Source organism: Theobroma cacao, chromosome 4 (genome assembly GCF_053813885.1).
Source record: "Theobroma cacao isolate CCN51 chromosome 4, ASM5381388v1, whole genome shotgun sequence".
Taxonomy (NCBI): domain Eukaryota; kingdom Viridiplantae; phylum Streptophyta; class Magnoliopsida; order Malvales; family Malvaceae; genus Theobroma; species Theobroma cacao.
Window position 1 is genome coordinate 17,026,676 of NC_142642.1, and position 21,844 is coordinate 17,048,519.

At 30.5% G+C, this 21,844-nt stretch overlaps 1 long non-coding RNA gene across 1 annotated transcript; it reads left to right on the top strand.

Moving 5' to 3' along the window:
- The first annotated feature begins 9,464 nt into the window (after positions 1 to 9,464).
- On the top strand, positions 9,465 to 11,448 carry LOC148763135 (uncharacterized). The gene is made up of 3 exons (XR_016026047.1): positions 9,465 to 9,559; positions 10,216 to 10,289; positions 11,158 to 11,448. It is a non-coding gene; the product is annotated as an uncharacterized LOC148763135 (long non-coding RNA).
- Positions 11,449 to 21,844: the final 10,396 nt, after the last annotated feature.

A 21,844-nucleotide genomic window follows, 5' to 3' on the forward strand; every position in this document is an offset into this window, starting at 1 on the left:
ACATTTTTTATTAAAACAGATTGAAATTGCATGTTTCCCTCGGGAAACATGGAGGGAAAGCCATCCACTAATAAGAAAAGTCTATTTATAGTCACTCATGCCTTTGAAAGCCTTATAACTCGCTTTAAATGGTTTTATAATCTCATTATTGATTTTAAGTTGATTTGTTTTGCATTTTTCGTTAAAACAGATTGAAATTGCATGTTTAGCTCACAAAACATGGAGCAGTAGCCATCCACTAACAAGAAAAGTCTATTTATATTCACTCATGCCTTTGAAAGCCTTATTACTCGCTTTAAATGGTTTTATAATCTTATTATTTGAGTTGAATTTTTTTACATTGTTCATTAAAACATATTGAAATTGCATTTTTACCTTGGGAAAAATGGAGCGAAAGCCATCCACTAACAAAAAAAGTCTAGTTATAGTCAATCATGCCTTTAAAAGCCTTGTTACTCGCTTTAAATGGTTTTATAATCTCATTATTGATTTTAAGTTGAATTTTTTTACATTTTTCGTTAAAACAGATTGAAATTGCTTGTTTACCTCGAGAAACATGGAGTGAAACCCATCCACTAACAAGAAAAGTCCATTTATAGTCACTCATGTCGTTGAAAGCCTTATTACTCGCTTTAAAAGGTTTTATAATGTCATTACAGATTTTAAGATGAATTTTTTTTACATTTTTCATAAAAATAGCTTATAATTGAATGTTTACCTGGAGAAATGCGAAGCCAAAGCCATCCATTGACAAGAAAGGTCTATTTATAGTCACTCATGCCCTTGAAAGCCTTATTACTCGCTTTAAATGGTTTTATAATGTCATTATTGATTTTAAGTTGAATTTTTTTACATTTTTTTTAAAACATATTGAGATTGCATGTTTACCTTGGGAAACGTGGAGCGAAAGCCATCCACTAACAAGAAAATTCCGTTTATAGTCATTCATGCCTCTGAAAGCCTTATTACTCGCTTTAAATGGTTTTATAATCTCATTATTAATTTTGAGGTGAATTTTTTTACATTTTTTATTAAAACAGATTGAATATGCATGTTTACCTAAGGAAACATGGAGCGAAAGCCATCCACTAATAAGAAAAGTCCATTTATAGTCACTCATGCCTTTGAAAGCCTTATTACTTGCTCTAAATGGTTTTAAATCTCATTATGAATTTTGACGTGAATTTTTTTACATTTTTCGTTAAAACATATTGAAATTGCATCTTTACCTCGAGAAACATGGAGTGACAGCCATCCACTAACAAGAAAAGTCCATTTATAGTCACTCATGCCTTTGAAAGCCTTATTACTCGCTTTAAATGATTTTATAATGTCATTGTTGATTTTTTGTTGAATTTGTTTTTCATTGTTCATAAAAACAGCTTACAATTGAATGTTTACATTGGGAAACGTGAAGCCAAAGCCATCCATTGAAAAGAAAAGTCTATTTATAGTCACTCATGCCTTCCAAAGCCTTATTATTCACTTTAAATGGTTTTATAATCTCATTATTGATTTTAAATTGAATTTTTTTACATTTTTTGTTAAAACATATTGAGATTGCATGTTTACCTTGGGAAACGTGGAGCGCAAGCCATCCACTAACAAGGAAAGTCCATTTATAGTCACTCATGCCTTTGAAAGCCTTATTACTCGCTTTAAATGATTTTATAATCTCATTATTAATTTTGAGGTGGCTTTTTTTATATATTTTTTTAAAACAGATTGAAATTGCAAGTTTACCTCGGGAAACATGGAGCGATAGCCATCCAATAACAAGAAAAGTCCATTTACAGTCACTCATGCCTTTGAAAGCCTTATTACTCGCTTTAAATGGTTTTATAATCTCATTATTAATTTTGAGGTGAATTGTTTTAGATTTTTTATTAAAACAGATTGAAATTGCATGTTTCCCTCGGGAAACATGGAGGGAAAGCCATCCACTAATAAGAAAAGTCTATTTATAGTCACTCATGCCTTTGAAAGCCTTATAACTCGCTTTAAATGGTTTTATAATCTCATTATTGATTTTAAGTTGATTTTTTTTGCATTTTTTGTTAAAACAGATTGAAATTGCATGTTTAGCTCAGGAAACATGGAGCAGTAGCCATCCACTAACAAGAAAAGTCTATTTATAGTCACTCATGCCTTTGAAAGCCTTATTACTCGCTTTGAATGGTTTTATAATCTTATTATTTGAGTTGAATTTTTTTACATTTTTCATTAAAACATATTGAAATTGCATTTTTACCTTGGGAAAAATGGAGCGAAAGCCATCCACTAACAAAAAAAGTCTAGTTATAGTCAATCATGCCTTTAAAAGCCATATTACTCGCTTTCAATGGTTTTATAATCTCATTATTGATTTTAAGTTGAATTTTTTTACATTTTTTGTTAAAACATATTGAAATTGCATGTTTACCTCGAGAAACATGGAGTGAAACGCATCCACTAACAAGAAAAGTCCATTTATAGTCACTCATGTCGTTGAAAGCCTTATTACTCGCTTTAAAAGGTTTTATAATGTCATTACAGATTTTAAGATGAATTTTTTTTACATTTTTCATAAAAATAGCTTATAATTGAATGTTTACCTGGAGAAACGCGAAGCCAAAGCCATCCATTGACAAAAAAGGTCTATTTATAGTCACTCATGCCTCTGAAAGCCTTATTACTCGCTTTAAATGGTTTTATAATCTCATTATTAATTTTGAGGTAAATTTTTTTACATTTTTTATTAAAACAAATTGAAATTGCATGTTTACCTCAGGAAACATGGAGCGAAAGCCATCCACTAATAAGAAAAGTCCATTTATAGTCACTCATGCCTTTGAAAGCCTTATTACTTGCTCTAAATGGTTTTAAATCTCATTATGAATTTTGAGGTGAATTTTTTTACATTTTTCGTTAAAACAGATTGAAATTGCATCTTTACGTCGAGAAACATGGAGTGACAGCCATCCACTAACAAGAAAGGTCCATTTATAGTCACTCATGCCTTTGAAAGCCTTATTACTCGCTTTAAATGGTTTCATAACCTCATTATTTATTTTGAGGTGAATTTTTTAACATTTTGTATTGAAACAGATTTAAATTGCATGTTTACCTCGGGAAACATGGAGTGAAAGCCATCCACTAGCAAGAAAAGTCTATTTATAGTCACTCATGCCTTTAAAAGCCTTATTAGTCGCTTTAAATGGTTTTATAATCACACTATTGATTTTAAGTTAAATTTTTTTACATTTTTCGTTAAAACAGATTGAATTGCTTGTTTACCTCGGGAAACATGGAGCGAAAGCCATCCTCTAACAAGAAAAGTTCATTTATACTCACTCATGCCTTTGAAAGCCTTATTACTCACTTTAAATGGTTTTATAATGTCATTACTGATCTTATGTTGAATTTGTTTTACATTTTTCATAAAAACAGCTTATAATTGAATGTTTACCTTGAGAAACGTGAAGCCAAAGCCATCCACTAATAAGAAAAGTCCATTTATAGTCACTCATGCCTTTGAAAGCCTTATTACTTGCTCTAAATGGTTTTAAATCTCATTATGAATTTTGAGGTGAATTTTTTTACATTTTTTGTTAAAACAGATTGAAATTGCATCTTTACCTCGAGAAACATGGAGTGACAGCCATCCACTAACAAGAAAAGTCCATTTATAGTCACTCATGCCCTTGAAAGCCTTATTACTCGCTTTAAATGGTTTTATAATCTCATTATTTATTTTGAGGTGAATTTTTTTACATTTTGTATTGAAACAGATTGAAATTGCATGTTTACCTCGGGAACATGGAGTGGAAGCCATCCACTAACAAGAAAAGTCCATTTATAGTCACTCATGCCTTTGAAAGCCTTATTACTCGCTTTAAATGGTTTAATAATCTCATTATTGATTTTAAGTTAAATTGTTTTACATTTTTCATTAAAACAGATTGAATTGTATGTTTACCTCGAGAAACATGGAGCGAAAGCCATCCACTAACAAGAAAAGTCCATTTATAGTCACTCATGCCTTTGAAAGCCTTATTACTCTCTTTAAATGGTTTTATCATCTCATTATTAATTTTGAGGTGAATTTTTTTCTATTTTTCGTTGAAACAGATTCAAATTGCATGTTTACCTCGGGAAACATGGAGTGAAACCCATCCACTAACAACAAAAGTCTATTTATAGTCACTCATGCCGTTGAAAGCCTTATTACTCACTTTAAATGGTTTTATAACGTCATTACTGATTTTAAGTTGAATTTGTTTTACATTTTTCATAAAGATAACTTTTAATTGTATGTTTACCTTAAGAAACGTGAAGCCAAAGCCATCCATTCACAAGAAAATTCTATTTATGGTCACTCATGCCTTTGAAAGCCTTATTACTCACTTTAAATGGTTTTATAAAGTAATTATTGATTTTAAGTTGAATTTTTTTACGTTTTTCAATAAAATAGATTGCAATTGAATGTTTACCTCCAAAAACATGAAGCGAAAGCCATCCATTAACAAGAAAAATCCATTTATATTCATTCATCCATTTGAAAGCCTCATTACTTGCTCTAAATGGTTTTAAATCTCATTATTAATTTTGAGGTGAATTTTTTTACATTTTTCATTAAAATAGATTGAAATTGCATGTTTACCTCAAGAAGCATGGAGTGGAAGCCATCCACTAACAAGAAAAGTCTATTTATAGTCACTCATGCCTTTGAACGCCTTATTACTCGCTTTAAATGCTTTTATAATCTCATTATTGATTTTAAGTTGAATTTTTTTATATTTTTCGTTAAAACAGATTGAATTGAATGTTTACCTCGGGAAACATGGAGCGAAAGCCATCCACTAACAAGAAAAGTCCATTTATAGTCACTCATGCCTTTGAAAGCCTTATTACTCGCTTTAAACGGTTTTATAATGTCATTACTGATTTTAAGTTGAATTGTTTTTACATTTTTCATAAAAATAGCTTATAATTGAATGTTTACCTTGAGAAACGTGAAGCAAAAGCCATCCATTGACAAGAGAATTCTATTTATGGTCACTCATGCCTTTGAAAGCCTTATTACTCACTGTTAGTGGTTTTATAATGTAATTATTGATTTTAAGCTGAATATTTTTACGTTTTTCATTAAAATAGATTGCAATTGAATGTTTACCTCCAGAAACATGAAGCGAAAGCCATCCCTTAACAAGAAAAGTCCATTTATATTCATTCATTCCTTTGAAAGCCTTATTACTTGCTCTAAATGGTTTTAAATCTCATTATTAATTTCGAGGTGAATTTTTTTACATTTTTCATTAAAATAGATTGAAATTGCATGTTTACCTCGGGAAGCATGGAGTGGAAGCCATCCACTAACAAGAAAAGTCTATTTATAGTCACTCATGGCTTTGAAAGCCTTATTACTCGCTTTAAATGGTTTTATAATCTTATTATTGATTTTAAGTTGAATTTTTTTATATTTTTTGTTAAAACAGATTGAATTGCTTGTTTACCTCGGGAAACATGGAGCGAAAGCCATCCACTAAAAAGAAAAGTACATTTATAGTCACTCATGCCTTTGAAAGCCTTATTACTTGCTTTAAATGGTTTTATAATGTCATTACTGATTTTAAGTTGAATTGTTTCTACATTTTTCATAAAAACAGCTTATAATTGAATGTTTACCTTGAGAAACGTGAAGCCAAAGCCATCCATTGACAAGAAAATTCTATTTATAGTCACTCATGCCTTTGAAAGCCTTATTACTCACTTTAAATGGTTTTATAATGTAATTATTGATTTTAAGTTGAATTTTTTTACGTTTTTCATTAAAACAGATTGAAATTAAATGTTTACCTCCAGAAACATGAAGCGCAAGCCATCCATTAACAAGAAAAGTCCATTTATATTCATTCATTCTTTTGAAAGCCTTATTACTCGCTTTAAATGGTTTTATAATGTCATTAATGATTTTAAGTTAAATTGTTTTTACATTTTTGATAAAAACAGCTTATAATTGAATGTTTATTTCAAGAAACGTGAAGCGAAAGCTATCCATTGACAAGAAAAGTCTATTTATAGTCACTGATGCCTTTCAAAGCCTTATTACTCGCTTTAAATGGTTTAATAATGTCATTATTGATTTTAAGTTGACTTTTTTTACATTTTTCATTAAGACATATTGAGATTGCATGTTTACATCGGGAAACATGGAGCGAAAGCCATCCACCAACAAGAAAATTTCGTTTATAGTCACTCATGCCTTTGAAAGCCTTATTACTCGCTTTAAACGGTTTTATAATCTCATTATTGATTTTAAGTTGAACTTTTTTACATTTTTCATTAAAAGAGATTGAAATTGCATGTTTACCTCAGGAAACATGAAGTAAAGGCCATCCACTAACAAGAAAAGTCCATTTATAGTCACTCATGCCTTTGAAAGCCTTACTACTCGTTTTAAATGGTTTTATAATCTCATTATTAATTTTGAGGTGAATTTTTTTACATTTTTTATTATAACAGATTGAAACTGCATGTTTACCTCAGGACACATGGAGTGAAAGCCATCCACTAACAAGAAAAGTCTATTTATAGTCATTCATGCCTTTGAAAGCTTTATTACTTGCGTTAAATGGTTTTATAATGTCATTACTGGTTTAAGTTGAATTTTTTTACATTTTTCATAAAAACAGCGTATAATTGAATGTTTACCTTGAGAAACCTGAAGCCAAAGCCATCCATTAACAAGAAAAGTCTATTTATTGTCACTCATGCCCTTGAAAGCCTTATTACTCACTTTAAATGGTTTTATAATGTTATTATTGATTTTAAGTTGAATTTTTTTAAATTTTTTATTAAAACAGATTAAAATTGCACGTTTACCTCGGGAAACATGGAGCGAAACCCATCCACTAACAAGAAAAGTCCATTTATAGTCACTCATGCCTTTGAAAGACTTATTACTTGCTTTAAATGGTTTTATAATCTCATTACTAATTTTGAGGTGAATTTTTTTACATTTTTTATTATAACAGATTGAAACTGCATGTTGACCTCAGGACACATGGAGTGAAAGCCATCCACTAACAAGAAAAGTCTATTTATAGTCACTCATGCCTTTGAAAGCCTCATTACTGGCTTTCAATGGTTTTATAATCTCATTATTGATTTTAAGTTGAATTTCTTTATATTTTTCATTAAAACAGATTCAAATTGCATGTTTACCTTGGGAAACATGGAGGGAAAGCCATCCACTAACAAGAAAAGTCCAGTTATAGTCACTCATGCCTTTGAAAGCCTTATTACTCGCTCTAAATGGTTTTAAATCTCATTACTAATTTTGAGGTGAATTTTTTTACATTTTTCATTAAAACAGATTGAAGTTGCATGTTTACTTAGAGAAACATGGAGTGAAAGCCATCCACTAACAACAAAAGTCCATTTATAGTCACTCATGCCTTTGAAAGCCTTATTACTCGCTTTAAATGGTGTTATAATCTCATTATTGATTTTAAGTTTAATTTTTTTACATTTTTCATTAAAACATATTGAAATTGCATGTTTACCTCAGGAAACATGGAGCGAAAGCCATCCACTAATGAGAAAAGTCCATTTATAGTTACTCATGCCTTTGAAAGCCTTATTACTCGCTTTAAATGGTTTTATAATCTCATTATTGATTTTAAGTTGAATTTTTTTACATTTTCCAATAAAACAAATTGAAATTGCATGTTTACCTAGGGAAACATGGAGCGAAAGCCATCCACTAACAAGAAAAGTCCATTTATAGTCACTCATGCCTTTGAAAGCCTTATTACTCGCTTTAAATGCTTTTATAATCTCATTATTATTTTTGAGGTGAATTGTTTTACATTTTTTATTGAAATAGACTGAAATTGCATGTTTACCTCGGGAAACATGGAGTGGAAGCCATCCACTAACAAGAAAAGTCTATTTATAGTCACTCATGCCTTTGAAAGCCTTATTACTCAATTTAAACGGTTTTATAATATCATTATTGATTTTAAGTTCAATTTTTTTATATTTTTCGTTAAAACGGATTGAATTGCTTGTTTACCTCGGGAAACATGGAGTGGAAGCCATCCACTAACAAGAAAAGTCCATTTATAGTCACTCATGCCTTTGAAAGCTTTATTACTCACTTTAAATGGTTTTATAATGTCATTACTGATTTTAAGTTGAATTTGTTTTTACATTTTTCATAAAAACAGCTTATAATTGAATGTTTACCTTGAGAAACGTGAAGCCAAAGCCATCCATTGACAAAACAATTCTATTTATAGTCACTCATGCCTTTGAAAGCCTTATTACTCACTTTAAATGGTTTTATAATGAAATACCCCATACTTTGATATAGTGATAAATAAAGTTGATCGAATGCAAATTGAGGTCAATTAAAATGTTTATAAGTGATAAAAGACGAAAGGTGTAGTTTAGGATAAAATATTTCGCAAGTGAGAAAATAACAATAAAATAATAATAATTTTATCAGAGGAGAATTTGTGAGATAAAAGGCAATTCAGAAGTCAAGTGAGGCATAATAAGGTATTTCAAGTACCAAGGAGACAAGATAAAATTTTTAAAATATTAATATTTAACCGGATGTCGAAATCAGTCAAGAAGAAGGATCATATGGTGGATCCAAGTTGGGGAGAAGATGACAAGCCCGACTCTATAAAAATATTTATCATGACATACATGTGATGGATAGCATGTTTGCATGCTAAGAGAGTCTCGAAAAATTTACAAAAGTCGGTATTGTACCTAGAGGTACAACAAAGTTGAGTTAAACCTCGAACTAGATCAAATAGAGAATTCATGATGAAATTAAGAATTTTGAAGTCCCAGAATGGTTTAATATGGTAATTCGGAGTTTGAGGTCCGATTTGGAGTCAATTCGAAAAATTGACCGGTTAGGGGCAAAATGGTCATTTGCCACCTGGGGACAAAATGGGAATTCTTAGAAACGATTTTTGGCCCCATTTGACTTATTGGAGTAAGATTTGAAGTTTAGAAGTGAAAAATTTTAATTTCGGTATAATTTGGAGTAAAAGGGTAAAATGGTAATTTTGCCATCCGAAATCGAAAATTTAATTTTTGAAAGGATTTTGATCAAATTTAATTATTTGGAGTGTGAAATGAGTATGAGGAGTGAAAATTATGCATTATGGCAAATTTTCAATTTTTGGGGTAAAAATGTAATTTTTGAAAAGTTCAGGGGTAAAAGTGTAATTTTGAAAAATTTGCTCCACCAAAACTTTGGAAAAATCTGGAAATTTCACTTAAGACTTGGATAAGTCAAAGGGAATGCATGGTGGAAAAAGTAGGACAAGTGGATGGCTAGAAAAAAAAATGAATTAATAAAATATTCAAAATATGAATAAAATAATATTATTTCATTAAACTAATAAAAAAGGCATAAAAAAATCAGCCCACCCATTCTTCTTCTTCAACATTCGGCCAAGCAAGAAACAAGAGAGAGAAAGGAGAAAGTAAAACCCTAGCTAAGAAATTTAAAGGGAAAATAGGTGGAAATTCAAAAATCAAGTGAAAAAAGGTAACATTTCTTAAATTTGTCTTGTGCTTTACCTTTCCCATGCATTTTTCATCATTTTTCATGGTTGAATCATGTGATTTGAGGATGATTTGAATTCTGATCATATGGGTTTAGAGAGAGAAAGTTGTTAGATAAATTTGATTTTGAGCTATGTTAGTGTTTAGTGTTAGTTTAGCATGTTTATGAGTAAAACAACAAGAAAAATATTTATCTTCTCCATGAATTTCCCTAGGCCGAATCTAGCCAATGGTATGTGGGGATGAGGTTGACTTTATTTTAAGAGAATTGGGTGGAAAAATGATGAATTATGAGGTTGGAAATTAAATGGAAATTTTCGGTGCAATAAATTAAAATTTTTACCCACTAGGGGTAAAAGCGTAATTTATAGTCCGGACTGATAAATTGGACCAAATTCACAGTCATTGAGGTATTGTGGATATAATTGGATAATTGAAATTGAAATGGATGGAATTGGAGTCGAATTGGGGATTTTAGGAATTTACACCGTGTGTAGGCGAGTTAGGTCGGACACCACAATTAAGCGATTGTCTAGACATTTCAAATCCTATCTAGTGCATACGCATGGATAAGAGCCTGAAATAATTTATGATAAATTGACACAATTTACTGAATTTTGTGTCATGGATTATGGATAGGTGGTGAGTCAATTGTTTCGGGTAAGAGACTGCACCCGAGGGCGGAAGATAGGAGTATTTCTACTCCTAATACTGTGAGTAAACTTATTATCGTCTTAATTATCTAGAGTAGTTTTATACAACTGTGTGATTTTATGAAAAATGGGTTTAAATGGTAAATTGCTATGTTTTAAGAGAAATTGTGATTTTATAAAATGATTTTATAAATTTTCTCGAAAATCGAATACTGGTTTTGAAAATAGAGTAATTGGAGACTGCCTGCTTGTGTTGCATATTTATGGTTTTGAATTGAATGGCTTATGACAATAAATGAGCATGAATGGCTAAACTAATTTTGGTATTAGAATTATTTATATTGTGTATTCAGCCTTGAGAGGCTAGGTTGCGATAAATTGCCATGTCATGCTAGAATGAATTTTATTGATTGGTGGATTATATATTAATTATTTACTGCAGAGGGGGTTCCGTGGACCAGCCTATTAGAGGGGCACGGTAAACTCCATTATATTATTACCTCGAATGGAGAGGCGCGTAGGGTATCTCCTGGGGTATAGCTTAGGGTTCACTTCACGCCAAACCACCACGTGAAGGGGAACTCAGCCAACGCCAAGGAACGGCTGTATTTTTCTCAAACTAAAAATATGATTTATGTGAAATGTGAATTTTAACAACCTTGGCGGACTCGGTTGGATGCCCTGCGCAAGGTATCACCGAGTATGAGTTTTGACACGAGCCAAAGTTTTAAGAAATTCATAAGCCAAGTTGATTACTCGATTTATATGGATTGATTTTGCTTGGTTGAAATGAACTAGAAGGTAATGAATTACAGTATGATGACTTATTTTAATTGTCTCCATTTACTCGGCTTTAGATACTTTAGATGGTATCTGTTTACTCACTAGGATTATAAAATCTCACCCCTTCTTCCTATACATTTTTCAGGCTCAGGACAGTTTGTAGATAGTCGAGTAGGATGAGAACTAAGCTCGGAACTGCATTATAGAAAGTAAGAGTTCACAGTCTTACATCCTCTTGGTCAATTGGAGCCCACGTGTCATTGCAGATCAAAACTTATATTTTGGTTATCTGTATTTCTATTCATACAATTTTTACTTTACTTTCATGTGCGAAAAATTATTTACGAATATTTCTATAAAAATTTATTTTATGAGAAAATAGAATATTTTATTAATTATTTTTGAATAGTACTAGTTGTTAACAATTTGCTTTCAAATGAACGTTTTAGATACTTATTTTGTTTTTAAATCATTAAATATATATTTTCTGCTTACCTATTACATTTTTAGCAAGTTTTGAGATTTTTGACGAAAAATTACGAAAATGCCCCTATGAGCCAGAAAATAATATTTTATTATTCTTATTTGAAAATGACTTATGATTTTTTTAAATGCGAGATTTTATAATTGTTGCTCACCGGGGAGATGCGAAAGTTGATGCTAAGCCTTACGGGGTTTCGATAGGCATTCGGGGTGAAGAACGTATGTCGAGGCCTCGTGGCGGTTGTCACGGGCTTGATGGGGAGTTTCGGGTCGTGACATATAATGTAATTATTGATTTTAAGTTGAATTTTTTGACGTTTTTCATTAAAACAGATTGAAATTGAATGTTTACCTCCCGAAACATGAAGCGAAAGCCATCCATTAACAAGAAAAGTCCATTTATATTCATTCATTCTTTTCAAAGCCTTATTACTCGCTTTAAATGGTTTTCTAATTTCATTAATGATTTTAAGTTGAATTGTTTTTACATTTTTTATAAAAACAGCTTATAATTGAATGTTTACCTCAAGAAACGTGAAGCGAAAGCCATCTATTGCAAGAAAAGTCTATTTATAGTCACTCATGCCTTTCAAAGCCTTATTACCCGCTCTAAATGGTTTAATAATGTCATTATTGATTTTAAGTTGAATTTTTTTACATTTTTCATTAAAACATATTGAGATTGCATGATTACATCGGGAAACATGGAGCGAAAGCCATCAACTAATAAGAAAATTCCGTTTATAGTCACTCATTCCTTTGAAAGCCTTATTACTCGCTTTAAATGGTTTTATAATCTCGTTATTGATTTTAAGTTGAACTTTTTTACATTTTTCATTAAAAGAGATTGAAATTACATGTTTACCTCAGGAAACATGGAACGAAAGCCATCCACTAACAAGAAAAATCCATTTATCATCACTCATGCCTTTGAAAGCCTTATTACTCGCTCTAAATGGTTTTATAATCTCATTATTAATTTCGGGGTAAATTTTTTTACATTTTTTATTAAAACAGATTGAAATTGCATATTTACCTCGGGAAACGTGGAGGGAAACACATCCACTAACACAAAAAGTCTATTTATAGTCACTCATGCCTTTGAAAGCCTTATAACTCGCTTTAAATGGTTTTCTAATCTCATTATGGATTTTAAGTTGAATTTTTTTACATTTTTTGTGAAAACAGATTGAAATTGCATGTTTACCTCGGGAAACAAGGAGCGAAAGCCATCCACTAATAAGAAAAGTCCATTTATAGTCACTCATGCCTTTGAAAGCCTTATTACTCGCTCTAAATGGTTTTAAATCTGATTATTAATTTTGACGCGAATTTTTTTACACTTTTCATTAAAACAGATTGAAATTGCATGTTTACTTCGAGCAACATGGAGTGAAAGCCATCCACTAACAACAAAAGTCCATTTATAGTCACTCATGCCTTTAAAAGCCATATTACTCGCTTTAAATGGTTTTATAATCTCATTATTGATTTTAAGTTGAATTTTTTTACATTTTTCAATAAAACATATTGAAATTGCATGTTTACCTTGGGAAACATGGAGCGAAAGCCATCCACTAACAAGAAAAGTCCATTTATAGTCACTCATGCATTTGAAAGCCTTATTACTCGCTTTAAATCGTTTTATAATCTCATTATTAATTTTGAGGTAAATGTTTTTACATTTTTTATTAAAACAGATTGAAATTGCATATTTACCTCGGGAAACATGGAGGGAAAGCCATCCACTAACAAGAAAAGTCTATTTATAGTCACTCATGCCTTTAAAAGCCTTATAACTCGCTTTAAATGGTTTTATAATCTCATTATCGATTTTAAGCTGAATTGTTTTACATTTTTTGTTAAAACAGATTGAAATTGCATGTTTACCTCGGGAAACATGAAGAGAAAGCCATCCACTAACAAGAAAAGTCCATTTATAGTCACTCATACTTTTGAAAGCCTTATTACTCGCTCTAAATGGTTTTAAATCTCATTATTAATTTTGAGGTGAATTTTTTTACATTTTTTATTAAAACAGAATGAAATTGCATGTTTACCTCAGGAAACATGGAGCGAAAGCCACCCACTAATAAGAAAAGTCCATTTATAGTCACTCATGCCTTTGAAAGCCTTATTACTCGCTTTAAATGGTTTTATAATCTCATTATTAGTTTTAAGGTGAATTTTTTACATTTTTTATTGAAACAGATTGAAATTGCATATTTACCTTGGGAAACACGGAGCGAAAGCCATCCACTAACAAGAAAAGTCCATTTATAGTCACTCATGCCTTGGAAAACCTTATTACTCGCTCTAAATGGTTTTAAATCTCGTTATGAATTTTGAGGTGAATTTTTATACATTTTTCATTAAAACAGATTGAAATTGCATCTTTACCTCGAGAAACGTGGAGTGACAGCCATCCACTAACAAGAAAAGTCCATTTATAGTCAATCATGCCTTTGAAAGCCTTTTTACTCGCTTTAAATGGTTTTATAATCTCATTATTTATTTTGAGGTGAATTTTTTAAATTTTGTATTGAAACAGATTAAAATTGCATGTTTACCTCGGGAAACCTGGAGCGAAAGCCATCCACTAACAAGAAAAGTCCATTTATAGTCACTAATGCCTTTGAAAGCCTTATTACTCGCTTTAAATGGTTTTATAATGTCATTACTGATTTTAAGTTGAATTATTTTTACATTTTTCATAAAAACAGCTTATAATTGAATGTTTACCTTGAGAAACGTGAAGCGAAAGCCATCCATTGACAAGAGAATTCTATTTATAGTCACTCATGCCTTTGAAAGCCTTATTACTCATTGTAAATGGTTTTGTAATGTAATTATTGATTTTAAGCTGAATGTTTTTACGTTTTTCATTAAAATAGATTGCAATTGAATGTTTACCTCCAGAAACATGAAGTGAAAGCCATCCATTAATAAGAAAAGTCCATTTATATTCATTCATTCCTTTGAAAGCCTTATTACTTGCTCTAGATGGTTTTAAATCTCATTATTAATTTCGAGGTGAATTTTTTTACATTTTTCATTAAAATAGATTGAAATTGCATGTTTACCTCGGGAAGCATGGAGTGGAAGCCATCCACTAACAAGAAAAGTCTATTTATAGTCACTCATGGCTTTGAAAGCCTTATTACTCGCTTTAAATGGTTTTATAATCTTATTATTGATTTTTAGTTGAATTTTTTTATATTTTTTGTTAAAACAGATTGAATTGCTTGTTTACCTCGGGAAACATGGAGCGAAAGCCATCCACTAAAAAGAAAAGTACATTTATAGTCACTCATGCCTTTGAAAGCCTTATTACTCGCTTTAAATGGTTTTATAATGTCATTACTAATTTTAAGTTGAATTGTTTTTACATTTTTCATAAAAACAGCTTATAATTGAATGTTTACCTTGAGAAACGTGAAGCGAAAGCCATCCATTGACAAGAGAATTCTATTTATAGTCACTCATGCCTTTGAAAGCCTTATTACTCACTGTAAATGGTTTTATAATGTAATTATTGATTTTAAGCTGAATTTTTTTACGTTTTTCATTAAAATAGATTGCAATTGAATGTTTACCTCCAGAAACATGAAGCGAAAGCCATCCGTTAACAAGAAAAGTCCATTTATATTCATTCATTCCTTTGAAAGCCTTATTACTTGCTCTAAATGGTTTTAAATCTCATTATTAATTTCGAGGTGAATTTTTTTACATTTTTCATTAAAATAGATTGAAATTGCATGTTTACCTCGGGAAGCATGGAGTGGAAGCCATCCACTAACAAGAAAAGTCTATTTATAGTCACTCATGACTTTGAAAGCCTTATTACTCGCTTTAAATGGTTTTATAATCTTATTATTGATTTTTAGTTGAATTTTTTTATATTTTTTGTTAAAACAGATTGAATTGCTTGTTTACCTCGGGAAACATGGAGCGAAAGCCATCCACTAAAAAGAAAAGTACTTTTATAGTCACTCATGCCTTTGAAAGCCTTATTACTCGCTTTAAATGGTTTTATAATGTCATTACTGATTTTAAGTTGAATTGTTTCTACATTTTTCATAAAAACAGCTTATAATTGAATCTTTACCTTGAGAAACGTAAAGCCAAAGCCATCCATTGACAAGAAAATTCTATTTATAGTCACTCATGCCTTTGAAAGCCTTATTACTCAATTTAAATGGTTTTATAATGTAATTATTGATTTTAAGTTGAATTTTTTTACGTTTTTCATTAAAACAGATTGAAATTAAATGTTTACCTCCAGAAACATGAAGCGCAAGCCATCCATTAACAAGAAAAGTCCATTTATACTCATTCATTCTTTTCAAAGCCTTATTACTCGCTTTAAATGGTTTTATAATGTCATTAATGATTTTAAGTTAAATTGTTTTTACATTTTTAATAAAAACAGCTTATAATTGAATGTTTACCTCAAGAAACGTGAAGCGAAAGCTATCCATTGACAAGAAAAGTCTATTTATAGTCACTGATGCCTTTCAAAGCCTTATTACTCGCTTTAAATGGTTTAATAATGTCATTATTGATTTTAAGTTGACTTTTTTTACATTTTTCATTAAAACATATTGAGATTGCATGTTTACATCGGAAAACATGGAGCGAAAGCCATCCACCAACAAGAAAATTTCGTTTATAGTCACTCATGCTTTTGAAAGCCTTATTACTCGATTTAAACGGTTTTATAATCTCATTATTGATTTTAAGTTGAACTTTTTTACATTTTTCATTAAAAGAGATTGAAATTGCATGTTTACCTCAGGAAACATGGAGTAAAAGCCATCCACTAACAAGAAAAGTCCATTTATAGTCACTCATGCCTTTGAAAGCCTTACTACTCGTTTTAAATGGTTTTATAATCTCATTATTAATTTTGAGGTAAATTTTTTTACATTTTTTATTATAACAGATTGAAACTGCATGTTTACCTCAGGACACATGGAGTGAAAGCCATCCACTAACAAGAAAAGTCTATTTATAGTCACTCATGCCTTTGAAAGCTTTATTATTTGCGTTAAATGGTTTTATAATGTCATTACTGGTTTAAGTTGAATTTTTTTACATTTTTGATAAAAACAGCTTATAATTGAATGTTTACCTTGAGAAACCTGAAGCCAAAGCCATCCATTGACAAGAAAAGTCTATTTATTGTCACTCATGCCCTTGAAAGCCTTATTACTAACTTTAAATGGTTTTATAATGTCATTATTGATTTTAAATTGAATTTTTTTAAATTTTTTATTAAAACAGATTAAAATTGCACGTTTACCTTGGAAAACATGGAGCGAAACCCATCCACTAACAAGAAAAGTCCATTTATAGTCACTCATGCCTTTGAAAGCCTTATTACTTGCTTTAGATGGTTTTATAATCTCATTATTAATTTTGAGGTGAATTTTTTTACATTTTTTATTATAACAGATTGAAACTGCATGTTGTCCTCAGGACACATGGAGTGAAAGCCATCCACTAACAAGAAAAGTCTATTTATAGTCACTCATGCCTTTGAAAGCCTTATTACTGGCTTTCAATGGTTTATAATCTCATTATTGATTTTAAGTTGAATTTGTTTATATTTTTCATTAAAACAGATTCAAATTGCATGTTTACCTTGGGAAACATGGAGGGAAAGCCATCCACTAACAAGAAAAGTCCAGTTATAGTCACTCATGCCTTTGAAAGCCTTATTACTCGCTCTAAATGGTTTTAAATCTCATTATTAATTTTGAGGTGAATTTTTTTACATTTTTCATTAAAACAGATTGAAATTGCATGTTTACTTAAAGAAACATGGAGTGAAAGCGATCCACTAACAACAAAAGTCCATTTATAGTCACTCATGCCTTTGAAAGCCTTATTACTCGCTTTGAATGGTGTTATAATCTCATTATTGATTTTAAGTTGAATTGTTTTACATTTTTCATTAAAACATATTGAAATTGCATGTTTACCTCAGGAAACATGGAGCGAAATCCATCCACTAACGAGAAAAGTCCATTTATAGTCACTCATGCCTTTGAAAGCCTTATTACTCGCTTTAAATGGTTTTATAATCTCATTATTGATATTAAGTTGAATTTTTTTACATTTTCCAATAAAACAGATTGAAATTGCATGTTTACCTAGGGAAACATGGAGCGAAAGCCATCCACTAACAAGAGAAGTCCATTTATAGTCACTCATGCCTTTGAAAGCCTTATTACTCGCTTTAAATGCTTTTATAATCTCATTATTAATTTTGAGGTGAATTTTTTTACATTTTTTATTGAAATAGATTGAAATTGCATGTTTACCTCGGGAAACATGGAGTGGAAGCCATCCACTAACAAGAAAAGTTTATTTATAGTCACTCATGCCTTTGAAAGCCTTATTACACAATTTAAACGGTTTTATAATCTCATTATTGATTTTAAGTTCAATTTTTTTATATTTTTCATTAAAACAGATTGAATTGGATGTTTACCTCGGGAAACATGGAGCGAAAGCCATCCACTAACAAGAAAAGTCCATTTATAGTCACTCATGCCTTTGAAAGCCTTATTACTCGCTTTAAATGCTTTTATAATCTCATTATTAATTTTGAGGTGAATTTTTTTACATTTTTTATTGAAATAGATTGAAATTGCATGTTTACCTCGGGAAACATGGAGTGGAAGCCATCCACTAACAAGAAAAGTTTATTTATAGTCACTCATGCCTTTGAAAGCCTTATTACACAATTTAAACGGTTTTATAATCTCATTATTGATTTTAAGTTCAATTTTTTTATATTTTTCATTAAAACAGATTGAATTGGATGTTTACCTCGGGAAACATGGAGCGAAAGCCATCCACTAACAAGAAAAGTCCATTTATAGTCACTCATGCCTTTGAAAGCTTTATTACTCACTTTAAATGGTTTTATAATGTCATTACTGATTTTAAGTTGAATTTTTTTTTACATTTTTCATAAAAACAGCTTATAATTGAATGTTTACCTTGAGAAACGTGAAGCCAAAGCCATCCATTGACAAAACAATTCTATTTATAGTCACTCATGCCTTTGAAAGCCTTATTACTCACTTTAAATGGTTTTATAATGTAATTATTGATTTTAAGTTGAATTTTTTGACGTTTTTCATTAAAACAGATTGAAATTGAATGTTTACCTCCGGAAACATGAAGCGAAAGCCATCCATTAACAAGAAAAGTCCATTTATATTCATTCATTCTTTTCAAAGCCTTATTACTCGCTTTAAATGGTTTTCTAAATTCATTAATGATTTTAAGTTGAATTGTTTTTACATTTTTGACAAAAACAGCTTATAGTTGAATGTTTACCTCAAGAAACGTGAAGCGAAAGCCATCCATTGCAAGAAAAGTCTATTTATAGTCACTCATGCCTTTCAAAGCCTTATTACCCGCTCTAAATGGTTTAATAATGTCATCATTGATTTTAAGTTGAATTTTTTTACATTTTTCATTAAAACATATTGAGATTGCATGATTACATCGGGAAACATGGAGCGAAAGCCATCAACTAATAAGAAAATTCCGTTTATAGTCACTCATTCATTTGAAAGCCTTATTACTCGCTTTAAATGGTTTTATAATCTCGTTATTGATTTTAAGTTGAACTTTTTTACATTTTTCATTAAAAGAGATTGAAATTGCATGTTTACCTCAGGAAACATAGAACGAAAGCCATCCACTAACAAGAAAAATCCATTTATCGTCACTCATGCCTTTGAAAGCCTTATTACTCGCTCTAAATGGTTTTATAATCTCATTATTAATTTTGAGGTAAATTTTTTTACATTTTTTATTAAAACAGATTGAAATTGCATATTTACCTCGGGAAACGTGGAGGGAAAGACATCCACTAACACGAAAAGTCTATTTATAGTCACTCATGCCTTTGAAAGCCTTATAACTCGCTTTAAATGGTTTTCTAATCTCATTATGGATTTTAAGTTGAATTTTTTTACATTTTCTGTTAAAACAGATCGAAATTGCACGTTTACCTCAGGAAACAAGGAGCGAAAGCCATCCACTAACAAGAAAAGTCCATTTATAGTCACTCATGCCTTTGAAAGCCTTATTACTCGCTCTAAATGGTTTTAAATCTAATTATTAATTTTGACGCGAATTTTTTTACACTTTTCATTAAAACAGATTGAAATTGCATGTTTACTTCGAGAAACATGGAGTGAAAGCCATCCACTAACAACAAAAGTCCATTTATAGTCACTCATGCCTTTAAAAGTCTTATTACTCGCTTTAAATGGTTTTATAATCTCATTATTGATTTTAAGTTGAATTTTTTTACATTTTTCAATAAAACATATTGAAATTGCATGTTTACCTTGGGAAACATGGAGCGAAAGCCATCCACTAACAAGAAAAGTCCATTTATAGTCACTCATGCCTTTGAAAGCCTTATTACTCGCTTTAAATCGTTTTATAATCTCATTATTAATTTTGAGGTAAATTTTTTTAGATTTTTTCTTAAAACATATTGAAATTGCATATTTACCTCGGGAAACATGGAGGGAAAGCCATCCACTAACAAGAAAAGTCTATTTATAGTCACTCATGCCTTTAAAAGCCTTATAACTCGCTTTAAATGGTTTTATAATCTCATTATCGATTTTAAGCTGATTTTTTTTACATTTTTTGTTAAAACAGATTGAAATTGCATGTTTACCTCGGGAAACATGGAGAGAAAGCCATCCACTAACAAGAAAAGTCCATTTGTAGTCACTCATACCTTTGAAAGCCTTATTACTCGCTCTAAATGGTTTTAAATCTCATTATTAATTTTGAGGTGAATTTTTTTACATTTTTTATTAAAACAGAATGAAATTGCATGTTTACCTCAGGAAACATGGAGCGAAAGCCACCCACTAATAAGAAAAGTCCATTTATAGTCACTCATACCTTTGAAAGCCTTATTACTCGCTTTAAATGATTTTATAATCTCATTATTAGTTTTAAGGAGAATATTTTACATTTTTTATTGAAACAGATTGAAATTGCATGTTTACCTTGGGAAACATGGAGCGAAAGCAATCCACTAACAAGAAAAGTCCATTTATAGTCACTCATGCCTTTGAAAACCTTATTACTCGCTCTAAATGGTTTTAAATCTCGTTATGAATTTTGAGGTGAATTTTTTTACATTTTTCAGTAAAACAGATTGAAATTGCATCTTTACCTCGAGAAACGTGGAGTGACAGCCATCCACTAACAAGAAAAGTCCATTTATAGTCAATCATGCCTTTGAAAGCCTTTTTACTCGCTTTAAATGGTTTTATAATCTCATTATTTATTTTGAGGTGAATTTTTTAAATTTTGTATTGAAACAGATTAAAATTGCATGTTTACCTCGGGAAACATGGAGTGAAAGCCATCCACTAGCAAGAAAGGTCTGTTTATAGTCATTCATGCCTTTAAAAGCCTTACTAGTCGCTTTAAATGGTTTTATAATCTCATTATTGATTTTAAGTTAAATTTTTTACATTTTTCGTTAAAATAGATTGAATTGCATGTTTACCTCGGGAAACATCGAGCGAAAGCCATCTTCTACCAAGAAAAGTCCATTTATAGTCACTCATACCTTTGAAAGCCTTATTACTCACTTTAAATGGTTTTATAATGTCATTACTGATTTTAAGTTGAATTTGTTTTACATTTTTCATAAAAACAGCTTATAATTGAATGTTTACCTTGAGAAACGTGGAGCCAAAGCCATCCACTAACAAGAAAAGTCCATTGATAGTCACTCATGCCTTTCAAAGCCTTATTACTCGCTTTAAATGGTTTTATAATCTCATTATTGATTTTAAGTTAAATTTTTTTACATTTTTCATTAAAACAGATTGAATTGTATGTTTACCTCAAGAAACATGGAGGGAAAGTCATCCACTAACAAGAAAAGTCCATTTTTAGTCACTCATGCCTTTGAAAGCCTTATTACTCGTTTTAAATGGTTTTATAATCTCATTATTAATTTTGAGGTGAATTTTTTTACATTTTTCATTGAAACAGATTGAAATTGCATGTTTACCTCGAGAAACATGGAGTGAAACCCATCCACTAACAAGAAAAGTCTATTTATAGTCACTCATGCCTTTGAAAGCCTTATTACTTGCTTTAAATGGTTTTATAATCTCATTATTGATTGTAACTGAAATTTTTTTCCATTTTTCATTTAAGCAGATTGAATTGTATGTTTACCTCGGGAAACATGGAGCGAAAGCCATCCACTAACAAGAAAAGTCCATTTATAGTCACTCATACCTTTGAAAGCCTTACTACTCGCTTTAAAAGGT